The sequence below is a fragment of the Ovis canadensis genome, chromosome 15 (genome assembly GCF_042477335.2).
Source record: "Ovis canadensis isolate MfBH-ARS-UI-01 breed Bighorn chromosome 15, ARS-UI_OviCan_v2, whole genome shotgun sequence".
NCBI lineage: Eukaryota > Metazoa > Chordata > Mammalia > Artiodactyla > Bovidae > Ovis > Ovis canadensis.
The window spans coordinates 39,514,336-39,534,305 of NC_091259.1; the positions used below are offsets into that span (position 1 = coordinate 39,514,336).

General features: G+C 39.7%; 1 protein-coding gene across 7 annotated transcripts in view; it reads left to right on the top strand.

Moving 5' to 3' along the window:
• Positions 1-668: 668 nt before the first annotated feature.
• TBCEL (tubulin folding cofactor E like) overlaps positions 669-19,970 on the top strand; it is a 71,819-nt gene continuing 52,517 nt past the window's right edge. Inside the window, exons 1-2 of one of the 7 annotated variants that reach the window (XM_069555420.1) lie at positions 726-903; positions 2,610-2,663. The gene's annotated coding sequence lies outside the window, so the exon portion shown is untranslated. Of the gene's footprint in view, positions 2,664-12,230; positions 12,734-19,970 lie in introns of those variants that run through there. The other 6 variants (XM_069555418.1, XM_069555415.1, XM_069555414.1 and 3 more) reach the window with 6 other exon arrangements.

Below are 19,970 nucleotides of genomic sequence, written 5' to 3' on the forward strand. Positions count from 1 at the left end.
CGATCTGTCTGGTCACTTTTACTAATTCTCTTGGGTGGATCACTTAACCTTTGTGAATTTCCGTTTTCAATTCTGTAAAATACCTACTTTGGGAAGGTCATAAAAAATCGTAAACAGCTTATATACAGTGCCTGGTATCTAGAAGGGGCTCAATAAGTGAAAGATGCAATCTCTACATTGGTGTTGGAGCGCCGAAATCTCAGGATGCCCCAGACCTTGTGACAAGGACCGAAATAAAGGTCAGATGCTACCACATCCTTACACAAAAGCATCTTGGGACAGTATTCGATTACAGCCTAGAGCTCGCGAGTAAAGACACTGAAGACATAGAAAGGAGGGGAACTGATCAGGGTCACCGGTAAACTAGTGACAGAATCAGGACAAAATTTTAGCTGAGTCTGGAAACTTTCGGCTTGCTGCTTGTTTCTGTAAGACAGCAGCCTCTCAGAGACCCGGGCTCGGCTCTGACTTGCCCCTATTCCACTCTGATGCGACAATTTGTACTCCTCCTTTGCACCCTGGGTGTCCCCCCATGACGAGTAAGAGAAAAAGCAGATGATGAAGTGTATTTCTAGTGACTGCGCGACATCCCCGTCGCCACGGCAACCTCGGCTTGGTCCCGGAGGACCGGCTCCTCCGGCGCCCCCTCCCATTCACGCAGCGGACGTGACACGTGCGGCGGGGTCACGTGTTGTTGTTGGGCCGGGAAAGCTGCTTCCGGGTCAATGCAGGACACAGGGCTCCAGAGGCCGGAGTGGGGGACGAGGTGAAGCGGAGCCGGTCCGGGGCCGGCCGTGAGCAGGCCCGAGGCTGAGCGGCGGCCACGGCGGCGGCCGGGAGGGGGGAGGAGAGGCGCAGGCCGAGGAGCCGCCGCAGCAGCTCCCCCGCCTCCCAGGCAGAGGGGTGAGTGGAGCCCGGGCCTGCCGGCTCCGCCGGGTTGTCGAGGCCCGAGGGGCTCCCCTCTGGAGCCGGGGTGCCGTGCGAGGAAATAGTAGGAAGAAGTCGGAGCGGGACGAGGCCTGCCTGGGCGAAGGGGAGGATGGGACACCTGCCGGGGCCTTAGGGAGGATAGGGTCGGGCCTGCGCTGCGGCGGCGCGGGGAGGGCCTGGGCTGCGAGAGGGGCATGAGTTGGAGGAGGCCGTCTGGGGAAGCCTGTCCGAGTTCCTGGGAGAATGAGGGCTTCCCGCTGTGCCCTGGGGCCTGGGGGACGAGGAGATGCCCCATGGCTGGTAGGAGATGGATACTGGAGATGTCTGGGGCTGCTGGGGAAATAGGAAACTTGCCTCTGAACTACTGAATCAAAAAAAAAAAAAGTACGTGTCCCCAGGGAGGTTCGGTTGGGTTAGGAGCTCCTGGGACACCAGGCCTGCTCTTTCCGGGGCCCGTAGAAGCAAGCAAGCGGCCATTTAAAGAGGGCTTTTGAGAGAATCGTTTTGCCCCCAGGACAAGTAACTGACAATGAGGCGGTTGGAGTAAGATGGGACCTGGGAGGAGGGTACCCTGTCCGGAGATCTGGGAGAGAAGGGTCAGGATCTGTGAGGAGCTTCATTCTCTGTTGAGTTCGAGGTTCTCTTCTAGGAAGACATACTGGGAATTGGTGAAGCGAGAAGGAGAGGTGATACTGTCTTGGGGCACAGTGATTCTAGAAGTTGTAGTTCCGTAAAGTTGTTTGGAAGAGTAGAACTGTTTCTAGTCAGTGGAGGGAGGAGGAGCTCTCTGAAGGTTGCTAAGTTACCAGAAGCTTGTAGGCACGCCTAGGGCTGGTGTTAGGGGAAGTTAGTTCTTGCAGGTCCAAATTCGGGCTTAGTTAAGGCGTGACCTCATTCTTTTTTGGCTGCCTGGAACTCTTAAATTGGTTTCCACGAGCCCATCTTGAGCTAAGAGGTTGTGTAGGTGCTGAGGGCTGATGAATGTCTTTGGGTCCAGAGACATTTGACCTAAATCTCTAGGTTAGGAGCTTTCAAACTTTAAAAAAAAAAATTATAGTAATCTAGTACATACCCACATAGGAACAAGAAGTTCCACAAAGCAGTGAAAGTGAAAGCTTCCTTGGTGGCTCAGACGGTAAAGCCTCTGCCTGCAATGTGGGAGACCTGGGTTCCATCCCTGGGTTGGGAAGATCTCCTGGAGAAGGAAATGGCAACCCACTCCAGTACTCTTGCCTGGAAGATCCCATGGATGGAGGAGCCTGGTAGGCTGCAGTCCATGGGGTCAGGAAGAGTCGGACAGGAAGCAGTACTCATTACTAATGATGCATACTGATAATTGCTATTATATTTCATTCTTTTTCTTTAAGAAGTGCTAACTAAATGCACTAAATTGATACACGGGTCATAACTTGCAGTTTGACAAACTGTCTCCAGGGCACATTTTTTTGGCTTCAATTAGTGTCTAACTGTATGTTTCTAGAGAGCAAGGATGATAATAAGGAGATGGGTAGGGAGGGAGAATGGAACCCCCCTGGTGCAATTGACTACTTTTGTTTACATATTTAGAAGGTGTAGCAAATTGTACCATAATCTTTGATGTCTTAATTTGCCTGATCAGTTGATGAAATTTTGAAATAAATATGTGCTTTTAATTTTCTCTGTTCTTTGCTGGATCTGAGAAATATGAGAGGCCTAGTTCCATACAGTTGATTCATCCCTACAACATCTTTAAGGTAATTTTATTTTAACGTTACAGTGTTATACATTAATTTGCCTTTCTGCGGTGTAAAAAATCTCAAGCTGAAACCCATACTCTTCCTACTCCAATAATTTATGGTATGCTTTTTCTGCATGATTTAAGGTGTAGGTTCCTGGCTTTAGTAACTTAATCATAAACTTAAGAGATCTTTCAGTCAATTAGCATCTTAATTCTCCCCATGAAAATGACATTTTCATCTGTTTTTGAAACAGATAAGGTCCTTGTGTGAGTAGTAGTATAATAAATGTTAATGAGTATTGGTGACCAAAGTGAGAAGCCTTCATGTGTGATGATGTTTAATGTCCTTTTAAAAGTGTCACATGGCCTGTTATTAACAGGACATTGAGAGTCAAATGATGCTGCCTGATTTCAGTAGGTACATATTTATAGGTTATATTTAAGACCAGTTCAGTCATTTTAATTTTTGTTGAAGATGCCCTCATATTATTTGAAACCTGGAATTCAAAAGTACAGCCATCAGGAAAATATTGCCTGAAGTAAAGTTTACCACTGGGGCCACATTCTTGAGTAGATGCTTTATGAAAGCATTCTTATTATCTTCAAACTTAGTGTATTATAAAATACATCTTTCTTACCTTTATTTTTTGACTATCTCTTGGTTGCTCTGCCTGCATGTATCAGCCATTCTTTAAAAATTACGTTTTACTCAGGTAAAAATTTGTTTTAAAATGTTTAAAAGTTTTCTTTGTGTGGTAGATGTTTGGGACATTAAGGAAGATTCTCATTAATTCCATTTTTCTGGGAATCATGTGTATCTGTCAATAAACAGTTGTGGAGAATTTACCCTGAGTGATTCTGTGTGTTTTTTTTTTTATAGTTTTCGTTTCTATTCTTCAGCTTTTTCCACCTGTCTATACCCTTTTAATTTTTGCTCTTTTACCCTTCTAATTTTTGCTTCTGAACTGCTGTGGGTTTGGAAATTAGATGCTTACCTTTGTTAGAACTTTGAGTAAAATGAGATTATATGGCTCTTAAGAATGTCCTTTCATGTATATATATTATATATTAAGTATAATATATACATGCACTTTGTTTTAGTGTATGAACTATGTGACATGTATTTTTCAGGCCTGTTTGCTGACTTCTTAGTCATGGGCTGTGTTTTGAATAAGTGAACTCTATACTTTGGAGCTTAGTTGGTTGTGTAAGAAAAAGTTGTAAAAAGTAACATGAAACTGGTCGGAATATAACTTGGACTTAAGGGGTGAAGAAATCATTTGTTAATAGCTGTGACTGTTGCCTCTGTACCACATGCAGTTCACTGTCAGGAGGTACCATTCTTCCCTTTTTCATCTTTTCCACTACTATGTTCTAGCTTTTATTTTTTTGAGATTGAAACGCTGCCAGCCTAACTATTCCCATTGTTGTTTTCAATATACTTGATCTTGCATAACTTCATCAGAGTACTCTTCCAAAGAATATTGCTGTGATTTATCATTTCCCTCCTCAAAAACCATTAGCAATTTCCCAGAGCCAGCACTGAATAAAACCCATAGTGTTTAGGTTGACATTGAGAGCATTTTTACTGACATTTTTCCAGCCCTCGATGCAGAGCCTCTGTTCCTGCCAAGCTGTCTGCTTTTCGATCCTTCCTTTGCATGTAGCATTATTCCTGAAAGTCTGCAGGACTTTCTTCATGAAATCCTGCTCATCTTCGTTTCGTTACAGCCGGTCCCTCTTCCTTGAAGTCTTTCTGGATGTTTTGTTGATACTACTTGTCCTGAATCACTGTATATTTACTAATTGTGTGTCTGATTTCTATCCCTTTTAGATTTGTAAACTGAGACAGGAGGCTCATATATCCTCACACCTGTAGAACACCCTGCACAGAGTTGAGTATAGTTCATGGACCAAGACAGTTAAAGTTGCAGATCTCTGGAAATTCCACCCTAGACTTACTGAATCAGAATCTAGGAATCTGCCCAGGTGATTCTAATGTACAGGAATGTTTAAGAATTGCTGACCTAGCATGATGCATAAAATTGCAGCAGATACACGTACAGTGTTTTAGCAGATAATGTAAGTGATTTGAGCAGTATCAGTTCAGCAGATGGGTTTAATTTTAGGGCTTTGAAGTCAGGCAACCTAGATTTGAGTCTTTCAGTCGTTAGCCATCTGACTAGCCTCTCTTTGCTTTAGTTTTCTGATGGGTAAAACAGGGTTAGTAACAGTCCCTCTGATAAAGGTGTCGTGAGAACTGAATAATAACAAGTATAAAACAACATAGTACCAAGCACGTAGTGAACTCAGTAGGTATTATGTACTGCTGTCATGTTGATCATAACAGGGGTCATCAAAGTAATGAAATGAGAATAGACTTTATGTCAGTCATTGTGAATACACAAACTACTCATGTTTTTAAGAATTCAAGCTTAAGATTCATTTTCTATTGTAGACTGACAGTTGATGGATCTGTATGGCATATAAAGTCATAAAATGTGTTCTTTCCTTCTTTAGAACGATTGATGCCAAATTAGCATGTTAGATTCTGCGCCTCCCTCCCCCACCCCCCACCCCCCCCCCCCAAGCTCCCTGAAGGAGAATGCAAACTTCTGTGTGTATGTGTGTGTACACACACACACACAAACACACCCCTGGGTCAGGAAGATCCCCTGGAAAAGGGAATGGCAACCCACTCCAGTATTCTTGCCTGGAGAATTCTATGGACAGGGGAGTTTGGTTGGCTACATAGTGCATGGGATTGCAAAGAATCGGACATGACTGAGGGACTAACACTTCCACAGACACATAGTTTTCAAAATTCCATTCCATCTGTAATACTTCTCATTGGCGTTCTTGATTTTTCTGTCACTGTCAGAAAGTGCTACTTCATGTTTATTGAAAGTGAAGTTCACTGTTTATTCATCCAACAAATATTTGTTGCCACTTGGCCTGACACTGCTTTGTACTACACTGAACTGAACTGACAGATCCCTGCTTTTGTGAGACTTGGGTTCTGGTGGAATTTATCACTAAATTAACAGATGGTGATAAGTGCTCTAAAGAATGAAACAGAGTGAAGTGATAAGCGCTTGCTGGTGGCAGTGTTGCCATATTTAATGAGGTGGTCAGAGGCAGCTTGGTTGAGAAGGCAGCATTTGTGCTTAAATTTATTTGAGATTTAAATGCTGAGATGAAGCCAGCTAAGCCAAGAGCCAGGAAAAGGGTATTCCTGTAAAAGCCTTAAGAGGGGCAATCAACTTGGCAGGTTCGAGAAGTAGAAAGCCAAGCCAGCTGAAACCTAGTGGTCTAGGAAAACGGTGGGAGGAGGTAAGCACAAAACAGGTAAAATGAAGCCCCGAAGGCTGTGGTAATGACTGAATTTTATTCTGATTGTGAAGAGAAGCCTTTGGAGAGTTTAAAGGACATGACTTTACATTTTGAAAAGATCACTTGGAAGATTTTAGAGAATGAATTATACAGTCATGAGAAACTTAAGAGGAAGCTATTGCCACAGTCCTAGCAAGAGATTAATGAAGGCTTAACCCAGAGTAAAGTAGAGGAAATGAAAAGAATTGGGCAGAATTGGAGTGTTAGAGGTTCAGAAGGTAAAGAATCTGCCCACAATGCAGAAGACCCTGGGGAGGGAAGACCCCGTGGAGGAGGAAATGGCAACCCACTCCATTATTCTTGCCTGGAGGATCGCATGGACAGAGGAACCTGGTGGGCTACAGTCCATGGGATCACAAAGAGTTGGACATGACTGAGTGACTAACACATAGAGGTTGATTAATTACAGGGGGTGTGAGAGGAAGAGAAAAATAAAACACTGTAGGTGGGAACTAGTGGAGGAGGAGCAGATTTGAGGAAATTAAGAATTCTGATTTTGTTTCCTATGTGCCTCTCCTTGGTTATTCACCCCCACTGTTCAAGGATACCACAATTCTGAATTTTTTGTTTATTGTTCTTGTAACCTTTCTTTACAGTTAGCACCTATGCATGTCACCCTGAACAATGCAATGATTAATTTTCTATGTTTTTGAATTTTAAGTGGAATTATATTGTATATATTCTTGTGATCTGCTATTTTATCCATTTAACAGTGTTTTTAAAAGTCATTTGTATTGATAAGGAAGCAGTCATAACGAATGACCAATTATTAATTCCATTGCTGTGTAAACATTTTATGAATGTAATGGAATTTATCCAGCTGCCTATTGGATATAAGGGCAATTTTTTTCACCAGGGTTTTTGTAATTTCAAACAATACTGTTGTTGTGGACACTTGTACTTTTCTCCTGGTACACATTACAAGTTCCTGTAAAGTTACACTGAGAATTGCTGTGTCACAGGAAATGTGCATATTCAGCTTCACTAGATGATGATAAATGGTTTTCCAAGGTATTTGTATTCCTACTAGCAGTGGAAGAGTTCCTGTTTGCCCACATTTTCTCCGGCACTTGGTATTGTCAGAGTTTTTAAGTTTTGCTAGTTTTTGTAAAAATGATAGTTCATTGAGATTTTAATTTCTGTCTTTGAATATTATTGAACATCTTTTATTTATTAGTCTTTTGAATTTTATCTTCTGTTAAATACTTGTTCATGTCTTTTGTCCGTTTTTCTATTGCACCACTTGCCTTTTTCTTACTGGTTTTGGTTCTCTATATTAAGTACACGGGTTGCAAGTATCTTTTTCCAGTTTCTAGTTTATCTTTTTCTGTGTTTAATAGCTTCTGATGATCAAAAGTTTTTCATTTTACTTTTCCTTTATGGGTTCTTTTTGCGTTTTGCTTATGAAATAGTTCCCTAAATCAAGATCTTAGAGCTGTTTTCCTATTTTTAAAAAATACTTATTTTTTTCTCATTGGGGTAAAGTTTGCTTTCAACATTCTAGCTGGATTGAACCTTTCAGTATTGTGAGATGAGGAATTCCCCTTTCACTTTTCCCAGGTTTGTATTCTTTTGTCCTGGGGCAGTTCTTGTGTAGTTTAACTTTTTCCTGCTAATCTCTATGCTGCCTGAAGCCAGGTTTACATAGACCTGTTTCTGGACTATCCATTGAAGTCCATTGATCCATTTTTTTTCCCTCCCGAGTTTTCTTTGCAAAGTACAGTTGATTCTTGTTATTCATGGTATGTAATGTAAAGTTGCCATAAATACCAAATTAGTAAGTTTGTAACCATTGTTCCCAGGGGAAGTGTAGGGTTAGGGTCCTGCCAGTCTTTGCTCACATTTTCATCAAGTGATTAATACCTAACCTTGTTTAATATGTGTTTCTGTTTAAAGACACTGTATTCAGTATATATTGTTGATTCATTAACTTCGGATTCATAGTGATTAGCTCTGTAGTTCATGCCTGAATAAATCTTATCTAACACCTGTTTTTTCCATGAGGTACAGCAAAATCTTCCTGTGTTTAGGCACACAGCAATGTGCTGAGGGGCCTTTTCCTATAGTAAGATCAACAGAAAAGCACAAAATATAAAAAACCTGGCACTAAATAGATCCTGAAAAGGACGCCTGTTTACGGTATGAGAGCTGAAGCAAGAAGGCAGAGTGATGCCTTTTTTTCTGTCTCAGCTGGAAACATACTGTGAGGTGACTCATTTTTTCTTGCTCTGAGAGTATCTGCAAATGACCATGAAAATGCTGCAAGTATTGATTTTGGAGTTACAAATTAATTTGAGTTGGTAAATTTGCAAATAAAGAATTTGCTAATAATGAGGCTCTACTGTATTATGAAATCTGGGGAGACAGTTTTTCAGCAACTTTAGCACTTTCCCTTTCCTCTTCTGCTTACATATATATTTATAATACTTTATTTTAAAAGAATGATATAATGCAATGATTCTCTCATATACTAAATTGTATTTGACGGATGCCATTAGCTCAGTGGGCTTCCCTGGTGGCTCAGATGATAAAGAATGCAATATGGGAGACCTGGGTTCCATTCCTGGGTTGGGAAGATCCCCTGGAGGAGGGGCTGGTAACCCACTCTGATATTCTTGCCTGGAGAATCCCCGTGAAGAGAGGAACCTGGCGGGCTACAGTCCATGGGGTCGCAAAGAGTCAGACATGACTGAGCAACTAAGCACAGCATTATCTCAATGAGGATAGTTCATTTTTGAAAATATTTTTATTATTATGTTGTTATTTAGTTCATAGGTAAATGAATAGAGAATTTTAGGAAAGAATTGTGACCTTTAAAATGTTGGAAACAAGTCTAGATTATTAAACCATATTATTATGTGTTGCATGAGGGTGATATTTTCTCATAGGTACTGTTAATAACTTAAGGCATACATTTTATAAAGGCAAGTCCCTTTGGAGATTGTAATTTAAATGTTATGTGTATTAATCTCTCATCCATTAGTGACATTTTCCCATGTGAACATCAGTAAAGGAGTCCAAAAAAAAAAAGATATGATTGTGTACGTTATAAATCATATCTGTTACAAATGCGTTTATTGAGACTTGGCTAATTTATCCCTCACTCACTATTGAAGATCCTTAAGTGAATTGTTGGCATCAATTTGGTAAGTATGCTGAGAGAGTAAGAACCAGACACTTTAGACTTGACCTACGTTCATCTTTGTTTTTAAGTATATTTTATTTATTCCTTGATTTTTGAAATTTTATTGTGGTAAAATATATATAACATGTACCATTTTAACCATTTTTAAGTGTGTGTATTAGTGGCAGTAAGTACATTCACATTGTTGTTCAACCACCCCCACCATCCCTCTCCAGAGCTTTTGCATGTCCCCAGACTGAAACTCCCCATCCCTTACTCTCCCCAGCCCCTGGCAACCGTCATTCTATTACACTTCCTATCTCTGTGAATGTGGCTGCTCTAGACACTTTGTATAAGTGGAATTATATAGTAGTAGTTCTTCTGTGTTTCGTTTATTTCACTTAGGTTTATGTCTTCAAGGTTCATTCATATTGAAGCATGTATCAGAATTGCCTTCCTTTTCAAAGCTGAATAAGTCTCCATGTGTATACATTTGATGTTTTCCTTATCCATTTATCTGCCCATGGATGTTTAGGTAATTTCCATCCTTGGCTATTGTGAATAATGCTGCTATGAATATTGGTGTACAAATAGCTGTTCAAGTCCCTGCTTTCAATTCTTTCGATATCTACCCAGAAATGGGATTGCTGGATCATATGTAATTCCATGTTTAATTTTTTGAGAAACTGCCATACTGTTTTCTGTAGCAAGTACACCATTTTACATTCTTACCAGCAGTGCACATATATTCATTTTTAGTTACTGTCCTGTGCCTGTTGATCTAAAGAATGGCATAAATTATTAAATCTTATGTATGAGAGGTACAGTATAGAATGGATACCAAAATCAAATATTCAGTATTAAATCTACTGTGGCTATAGTTTTTGTGGAAAAATTCAACTTGTGCTTGGAAGCAAGGATTTTTTTATTCTGCTACTGATTCATTGCTCTATCATGTGTTGTCTTATTTTTGGAATCCCCATGGAGAGGTAGACATAATTAGTATTTCAGTGGTAGCTAAGAAGCATTTTCATAACTAATCTGTTTGTTATATCCCTGCCTTTCATATTTTAAAAAATACATTTGATATGAAAAATCAGAAGTGGTTAAAAAACTCATCTTTTACCATATTTATTGAGTGTGGATTATGTACAGAGTTCCAGCCCATGGTAGAAAGAAGCATTGTGATATGGTTCTTAGCCTCAAGAACTATACTGGCTAAGGATTTAAAACATAAACACATGAAAATCACAACACTATGTATTAGTTAACAATGGGAGAAAAGTGAAAGAATCCATGCCAATATATGATTAATTACCCACTAAATATTTTAGGTAATGGATAGGCTGAGCTCAGCTCAAAAGAAGCATCATTATGTCAGGAGGTATCTGAAGAGTCTTCATCTCCAAGTATTCTGAGTAGGGCTTTGAAGAATAAGTAAAACTTAAGACAGGTGGAGAAGGGAAGACCTAGTTAAGGAGAAATGACATTATAAATGTCAGACATTCATTAATTGGCATTAATTAGCACTGACCTGGGACCAAAAAATATTAGATCAAAACTAACAATAATTGTAAATAAGTCCACCAGCCCTACATTAATGTTTCCATGAATGGTAATGAGAGTAATAATCGGAGTAGCAGGAGGAGTAACAGTAAGCCAGTATTTAAGTGCTCTTCCTGTGCAAGGGAATATGCTAAACATGTTTTACCCATATTATCTGCATTCATTCAGCAACCCTGTGAACTAGGAGTTCAGTTCAGTCGCTCAGTTGTGTCCGACTCTGCGACCCCATGAATCGCAGCACGCCAGGCCTCCCTGTCCATCACCAACTCCCGGAATTCACTCAGACTCACATCCATTGAGTCAGTGATGCCATCCAGCCATCTCATCCTCTGTCGTCCCCTTCTCCTCCTGCCCCCAATCCCTCCCAGCATCAGAGTCTTTTCCAGTGAGTCAACTCTTCACACGAAGTGGCCAAAGTACTGGAGTTTCAGCTTCAGCATCATTCCCTCCAAAGAAATCCCAGGGCTGATCTCCCTCAGAATGGACTGGTTGGATCTCCTTGCAGTCCAAGGGACTCTCAAGAGTCTTCTCCAACACGACAGTTCAGAAGCATCAGTTCTTCAGCACTCAGCTTTCTTCACAGTCCAACTCTCACATCCATACATGACCACTGGAAAAACCATAGCCTTGACTAGACGGACCTTTGTTGGCAAAGTAAGGTCTCTGCTTTTCAGTATGCTGTCTAGGTTGGTCATAACTTTCCTTCCACGGAGTAAGCGTCTTAATTTCAGGGCTACAGTCACCATCTGCAGTGATTTTGGAGCCCCCCAAAATAAAGTCTGACACTGTTTCCACTGTTTCCCCATCTATTTCCCATGAAGTGATGGGACCAGATGCCATGATCTTCGTTTTCTGAATGTTGAGCTTTAAGCCAACTATTTTACTCTCCTTTTTCACTTTCATCAAGAAGCTTTTCAGTTCCTCTTCACTTTCTGCCATAAGGGTGGTGTCATCTGCATATCTGAGGTTATTGATATTTCTCCTGACAGTCTTGATTCCAGCTTGGGCTTCTTCCAGCCCAGAGTTTCTCATGATGTACTCTGCATATAAGTTAACTAAGCAGGGGCTATCTTTTACCCCTTTTATGAATGAGGAGACTTATTATTAGAAACCAAAGTAACTTGCTCACATACAGAGTGGTAGAGTCAGTCATGATTTACATCCAGGCAGTTTGGTTGCCCTTATTACCACCAAGCAATATCACTGTAGGGCAATAGTACTACTATAGCACAAAGTATGGCAAGGGCTAGCGAATTTTTTTTAATAACCTATTAACTTTTGCAACTTCTCTTTGTGGCTGTTTACAAGAATGCTTTGTAAACTAGAAGGCTGCAGGGTGATGAGCCAGTACTCCATTCCTAATGAGACCTTGCTTTAAACTTGATAGGTAGGTACACACAAGTAGAGATGATGGGGTAATCTGTTCTGTAAACAGCTGAATAGTGACCTTAAGCTTGTGTATTCACGGTTAAAAGATAGTTTGCATGTATAATTTTCTTCTAATGAAAACCGGTACCTTCAGCAAACTAGTGCTTTTTGGGAGGAAGGGGAAGTTTAAGAATATTTCCCCCCCTTTGGTGACTAGACCAATCAGTACAGCTGCTTAGTTTTGTGGTTCGTTTTGATGTAGTTACAAGAGGTATTTTGGGTGTGATGATTTTCATATATTTTAATAAGTTGGATTTCTATGATTTATGCATGATGTCATATACTATTGACATGCATTTTTTCCTTTTTTTTTTTTTTGTAGTGAAGACAGCATGGCTCAACAGATTAGGAATACAGAAAGTATGACTTAGCATCCTGGTTGGGCCACAGAAACCTGAGCAGGTCACTTCAGTTTCGTGTCCTGTGTAAATAGAGATAAGTGTCAGTCTGTCTGTTTGAGAAGGTGCCTGTGGAAAATTACTAGGCTTTAAAATGATTGTTAATCTCAGTGTGGAGACACTCAGCTTTCTCAGAGCATCGATTCAAGAGTAAATGTTTCTGCTCGTGAATTTTGAGTAAGTGCAACATAAAAGCCTTAAGATTTCTTTCTGGTCCATGTGGAAAGGTAGGGGTTGTTGGAGATTTGTTTGTAAAAGAGTTGGAAAGTGGGGGATAAGGGTGGAATTCTTGGAATTGATTGAAATAAGGGGTGAGGTGAACGTTAAACTTTTTGTTCTTGTGATTGCTGAAAGTTGATGGAAAGTGCTTTTCTGTATTCTAAAATGCCTAATTTAGTAGGGATGTAGATAATTGGTGTAAGCCAACATTTCTCACAGAAGCTATGAAATCAAGAAAGAAGTTCTTAGAAATAGTTTCATACAAAGAGATGCTTACATCTAAGTAGCAGTATTTGCTTAATCTTTTTCCCCTCAAGTACTTTCTCATTATAATAAAGTTCTTGGGCTAGTTCATTTGGATCAGAAATTTCGAGTGCTGCACAGAACAGACTACCAGCATGAGAGTCAATCCTGGTTACTAATATGCAGCTGTAGATGAGAAAACTTTGTCTTTTGTCCAGTATCAAATGTGTGTGCAGTATAGTTCTTTAGTAAAAAAATACGGACAGCTCTGAGGCCATACTCACTGATAACATAGAGTCACAGTTTTAGATATCTCTGGTGCCACTAATATAATTACATAAAGAATTTGGGTTAGATATTTTTATACCTGTGATGCTTTTAAGGAGAATGAACTGTGCTGTGAGAAATGAAAAGCATAGCAGTGCCCTACTAATAGTCCAGTTCAGAGACTGACCAGGAGTCTGAATTCACATTTCATTTGGCAATGTTGGATTTTTTGAAAAAATCTTCTACCAGGAAAAGATGATGTGCCACATTATTATACTTGGGTGTAGCTTAGTATACAGCTGAGGAGACTTTGAGAAATAGAGTGGTTCATAGTAGGGTGTGAGGTCATGGTGTGTTGTGATAATGGACTTATCAGCTGCACTCAAGTTTTACACTTGGCATGCTCAGAGTCAGTTGGTGAATTGGTAAGCCATAATTCTTGAGAAGAGCTCTGAAAGGTTATTAGAATTAGTTTATTTTCCTTACTTTTCATCCCAAGAAGGCATCTGCTTAGGTATCTTACATAATGTTAAAGGAGGTAACTGAGGTAGAGTTGCCTATGTATGTACTTTATAATAGGGGAAAGCAGAAGCGCCATAGAGAATGAGACTGGCCTAAGTATGTTGACTTGGATGATATCTTTAATGTGTTTCTATGGGAAAGATCACTGTCATTCATGAGTTCAGCAGCAAAAGCTCGTTAATGGAATGTTCTACAGACCTTAAAAATGATTATATAGGTATTTATTTATGGATCTAGAAAGTTTTTCATGAGCTGTTCAGTGGAAAGGCAGGTTACAGAGCTATATATCTAAAAGTAATTTGATCTTTGTGTGAAAAACGTGTGTCTACATAGCATGGAAAAAATGGTCTGAAAAAAATACACACCATAAGGTGCATCCTCAGGCTTTTAATGTACTTTCTAAATCTGTCAACCAAAGCTTCCTGCTATGGCTGTGGCTGTAAATATGCTTCAGATAAGAATAACTTTTTGATAACAGTTATTTACATGTTTAGCTAGTGAAAAGTGAAACTCCATCTACATGACCTAACAGTTTTTTGGCTTATTTTCAGTTGGTAATTTTTAAAAATTCAGAATGTATATCACTAGTATTCTTAAAGCACTTTTTTAAAGAAAAAAGCTTATCAGTAGACCCTTTTCTCTTTATTTTTTAATATAATTTTTAATTGAAGTATAGTTGATTCACAACATTGTGCTAATTTCTGCTGTATATTCTTTTATAATATCCTTCTCCATTATGGTTTATCCTGGGAGATTAGAGATAGTTCCCTTTGCTGTACAGTAGAACCTTGTTTGTCCATTCTAAATGTAATGGTTTGCATCTACTAACCCCAAACTCCTAGTCAATCCCACCTCCCCTTGGCAACCACAAGTCAGTTCTGTATGTCTATGAGTCTGTTTCTGTTTTGTAAATAGGTTCATTTGTGCTGTATTTCGGATTTAGCATGTAGCTGAAATCGTAGGGTATTTGTCTTTCTCTTTCCGACCAACTTCACTTAGTATGATAATCTCTAATTGCACCCATGTTGCTGCTGATGGCATTATTCTGTTCTTTGTTATGGCTGAAGAGTATTCCATTGTATATATGTATCACATCTTCTTTATCCATTCTTTTACTGTTCTTTCTTTTAATCTTTCCTGGAGGTAAAAATATGTAAAATACACACTTTCCTAGAGTAATTATGTTTTATTGGGGTGCACTCTTGCTGAGGATCAGAAAGACTTAGGAAACAAAACAACAAGCTAAAGTCCCAGCTACCTGAAATGTCCAAGAATCTGGCAGAGTTCAGATATAATGGGGATCTTTAAAAACAGGAAGCTTTCTGGGGATGAGGTTAGGAATCCCAAAGTAAAAGCTAAATGGGCTTTGAAAAAACTTCCAAAAATTAAGAAAGCTAGTAGTCCTAAGAGATTCTTTGATACTACTCAGATTTTCCTCCTTAGCTTTGTTTTGTTAGTTTTTTGATCTCCTCCATGCCATTACCGCCCACACCCCAAAACTCATCCTATAAATTTCTCTTTCAAGATATAACAGCTCTCTATCTCTGAACACTTCACTTTCCTTCATCAACTGTCCCATCTCTTCTGTTTTCATCTAAGCATCTCAAAGGCATGGTCTATACTTAAACCGTCTTCACTTATTTCCTTAACTCTTTATGGTTTTTATCTCCTTGTTTGTGCTGAAGATGCTTCCTCTAAGGTGAACAAACTCCTACTTGCCCAGTCCTTTTAGGGTTTTAAAAATTATCATTTTTGACCTCTTGATAGTGTAAATAAAGATCGGTAACCTCATCCTTGCAATATTCACAGCAATCTGTCAAAACTTCTCTTTTATCTCTATAGGATAAAGTCAAACTGAGCAAGGTCAGGCTTGAGCTGACTACCATCCACTTTTTGGTCTGCTCCCCAATTTTTATGTTGTAGCAAAACCACTTAATGTGTCTTGTGAGGTTTACCTTCAGTTGTTTCCTGTGCCTGGAATGCTCTTCATCCCATTAGCCTAATCTTTGTCATCTTTCAAAATGGCTGAGGATTCACCTCCTACTTCCTGGATTATACTTAGAAAAGTTCATCACTTCTTGTATTTGAATTCACTATTTCTGGGTGCCCTGTTTGAGGTATATATTATCTCCCTGAATTTCCCTCTAGGTTGTGGATGCCACAGGGGCAGAGTTTGTATTTTATTTTCTCGCTTTCTTTTTGCTTGGCACAGATCCAGTGTCTGGTTCATGTTTGTTGAATGGAACTACATGAGACTATAAACTTTGTGAGGGCACACATTTCATAAATAAAAGAACGAGTAAATAAGCCTAATTGGGACCACTTGATAACGTGCAAAAAAGAGGTAGTGAAAACTGGATATATTTGTTTGTTGTCTCTATTTTTATTAAACAAGTGGTGAAGAAATTCTTATTCTCAGATTGTGTTATAAAGGAAGTAGGTACCCGAGAAGAGAAAAATGCCTGGAATGAAATGTCATCTGACCAACAGAACCATTCCAAAGGTGAAATTGTGGATCCTTTGGCCAAAATGTTTAACCTAAATTTTATTTTCACGTATTTGGTAGCAAAATATTAGCAGGTGGCGCTAAAGTATGTTTTTCTCCTGCCCTTCTCTGATGGATAGATAAGATTCAGTTCAGTTCAATTCTGTCGCTCAGTCGTATCCGACTCTGCAACCCCATGAATCGCAGCATGCCAGGCCTCCCTGTCCATCAGCAACCCCCGGAGTTCACTCAAACTCACGTCCATCGAGTTGGTAATTGGTTAGTTGTAAATTGTATCTGCATAGTTAAGTGTCAAATGGCTGAAAATAAATTTAAGCTACTTGGGAGTGCTTCCCTCCTCTTTATCATTTTTATGCTGTGAAAACTCTTCCTGAATGTTTAGCTTCATCCTACATTAATGCATATTTTGAATTATTGAGACTTATTATTGAGAACTGTAAGTCAGTTCGCCACTATTTATTATTCCAGTAATTTGCATCTTGTAGGAAGCCCCAGTCTTTAGTTAGTCTCTACAGCAGGAGGCAACTGGGAGGCCTGAAGCTCCAAAGCATCCTTAGGCCATGGCTTTGTAACTTCTGCCTCCTGGATCTCTTGTGGTTTCTAAGTCAGTGGTTTGGATACCATTTGGGTAATTTGGATGAAATATTTGGGTAACTTATTAACAGATTTTACTTGGTTAGCAAAAGAAATGACACTGGAGACCTGAGGGTGTTCTTCCCACCAGTCTGTATACATCATAGTCATTTTCCCACTTCATCTCAGCCCAGCCTCTCATTTTGATTGTAGTTTAGTTCTGAGGCACAGATGTGTTTTGTTCTGCTTTCTTTTTTGTTGTTTAGTCACTCAGTCTGAGTCCAACTCTTGCAACTGCATGTACTGTGGCCCTCCAGGCTCCTCTGCCTATGTGTTTTCACAGGCAAGAATATTGGAATGGGTTGCCATTTCCTTTAGGAGATCTGCTTGACCCAGGGATTGGACCTGCTGCTCCTGCATTGTAGGCAGATTCTTTACCTCTGAGCCACCAGGGAAGCCCTTTCTTTTTCTTTATCAATGCCCCTTTACAAAAATATTTCCATTTAGCCACCATTTTATTTCTTTTCTTCCTCAATTCCCAATTCCTTTAAAACATTATTATTTCTTTTATTTCTTTTTTTTTTTAGTTTTTTATTTTTTTAATTTTAAAATCTTTAATTCTTACAGGCGTTCCCAAACATGAACCCCCCTCCCACCTCCCTCCCCATAACATCTCTGTGGGTCATCCCCATGCACCAGCCCCAAGCATGCTGTATCCTGCGTCAGACATAGACTGGCGATTCAATTCTTACATGATAGTATACATGTTAGAATGCCATTCTCATTCCACATAGTCGAGTTTGGCATTTTTTTTCACAGACAGTTGACAATAATGAGGACTTAAAAACACTTTGATAGATCAGGTCAGTCCTGGATATTATCACTTAAAAATGTTTTGTATTTTGAAAATATATGGGAAAAGAAAGGGTGATGCATGCATCTGGTGAGTTCAGGTGGTTCAGACAGGTGCACAGTGAAAAACCAGTCTCCTCGCTTTGTTCCTCATTTCCTCTCTTTGGAGTCAACCACAGGCATGAATTTTACTACTTTTGTTTTATCCTTCTGGATATTCTACCTTCTGGAGATAGTCTGTACCTATATAGACAGATAAACCTGTTTTTAAATAAGATTTTAAATGTCTGTTTTGGGACTCTGGGATAGTTTTGGAAGTTGTGAATGAGGCTGGTATTAATAGTGTTTATACTTTATATAAAATGTAGTATTCTACCATAAAAGTTTTTGGTGAAGTAAATATTGGTCTTGCATACCAGCATAAGGCTATATCTTGTGTATCTTCCTCTCTTAGTGGTCAGATATGGCCTGTTCTCTGTTTCCAGTTGTGTTGAGTTTCATACTAATTGTGACCTGATGTTGAGTCAAACTGATAGCAATTGAGGTTACTTAGGTAACTGGGTGTCCTGTTCTGGTATTAATCTATTTGGCAAAAGTGTCCTTAGCTCCTTATCTTTGCACTTTCACCAGGGGCTTATAAAAAGATCATATAGCATAGTCAGAATTTGAGGCACAAAGGGGTTAAGATATTCACGGGCACACTCCATGACTCGGTAAGAGAACCAAGCAACATCACCCCCAGATTCCTGGTTCCCTGGCTTGAAGCACCAATTCAGGACACTTTCATAAATTTATTAAAACTGTGCAACTGTAGAAGGTAATCAGATATAATTTGACACTAGTTCTTTCCATAGTCATAGATTATTGTTCCACCTCCAAAAAAACCTTTTAAAAGGCTCCAGTTAAAGGTCTTTTTCCATCCTATATTTCCTCATTTTTCAGTCTATTTGGTTTTCAGTTTTCCTTTCCCATCTACTGTTCTTCCTCCAAGTGCCCCAACAGATTTTGAGTAGATTTATGTTACTGATCCATTTTGCAATCTTAGTGTTCTAATTCAAAATCTGTGTCTTAATGCGTACACTATCTGCATTCATGGAAAGCTGTTCCAGTAGAGTATCCTGGAAAAGAACCAATGAAGGTGCCTGATATTGCTTTTTAGTCTTTAGAGAAAAAAAAAAAAAGCAGACTACTTAGAAAAACTTAAAGCATGGGGCCATGAGGAATAACTTTTAAGTTCCCACGATTGCTTGCTTACCAGCATTTACTTTAACTTGTGTATGTTTCTAACCTTACCATCCTCATATCAGTTTTAGTAGTGTAATAAATAGCCAGTTACTTAACCACCAAAAGCCAGTTTATTCGGGAATAGCCAGAGGATTTACAATGTGAGATATGCAAACTATGGCAGACCATAGGCAGATCCAAGGAAGGTGAGCTTGCTTTTGTAGGGAAAATTAGGGGAGCTGAAGAGGGTGGCGTTGTATAACCGAAGAGTCCATTGAGGAAGCCAGGGTCCAAAGTATGGAGGCTGGCTGGGCTGTTCTCAGGCTCTGGCTGGGTTGTTGCTGGTCGGAGCATTTTTTTCTTCCTGCTGGCTAGTAAAGTAGGCAATATCTTCCTGTCATAGATGAAGGCCTGCATCTCTTCCTGTGTGAAGTAATTAATGTCACATGGCAGGGATGAAAGCTCAGCCTATAGCCCTATCCAGATTCCAGTTTTAGCCAAAGTTTCTTTAATTCCACACTCAGCACGTCTATATTTAAATTGTGATTAAGATTATTGTCCATGAATGAAGAGGTTTAGGATTAAGTGAATGTGAAGCTTCCAGTTAAAAGATGCTGTTTAATCTTGGTGACTATTATTTTGACACTGACAGCTCAGCACCCTCCCACACAGTTTTTATTCTTTTGAACTGCCAGTTGTGTGGAAGATAGCAATGCAACTTCTTTGACTTTTTGTTAAACATTTCTGAAACTTCTCTTGGCGTTCTGCTTGAGACGGTCTTTGATCCGAACCGTGGTGCCTGCCACTAGTGGCATAGCACCTCCTCTGTGCTGTCTGCTGTCGGTGATGAGTTTACGCTGAGAAAGAGCCTTTCCACCGGGAGATTTCTGGAGTCGTCAATGAAAACAGAGTTTGGTTTTGACACAGTGCTGGGACAGAGGAGAGCAGCATGTACTTACCACTCCGTGTGCATAGAAAGAACAAGCTCTCTTGTACTAAAACAGACCC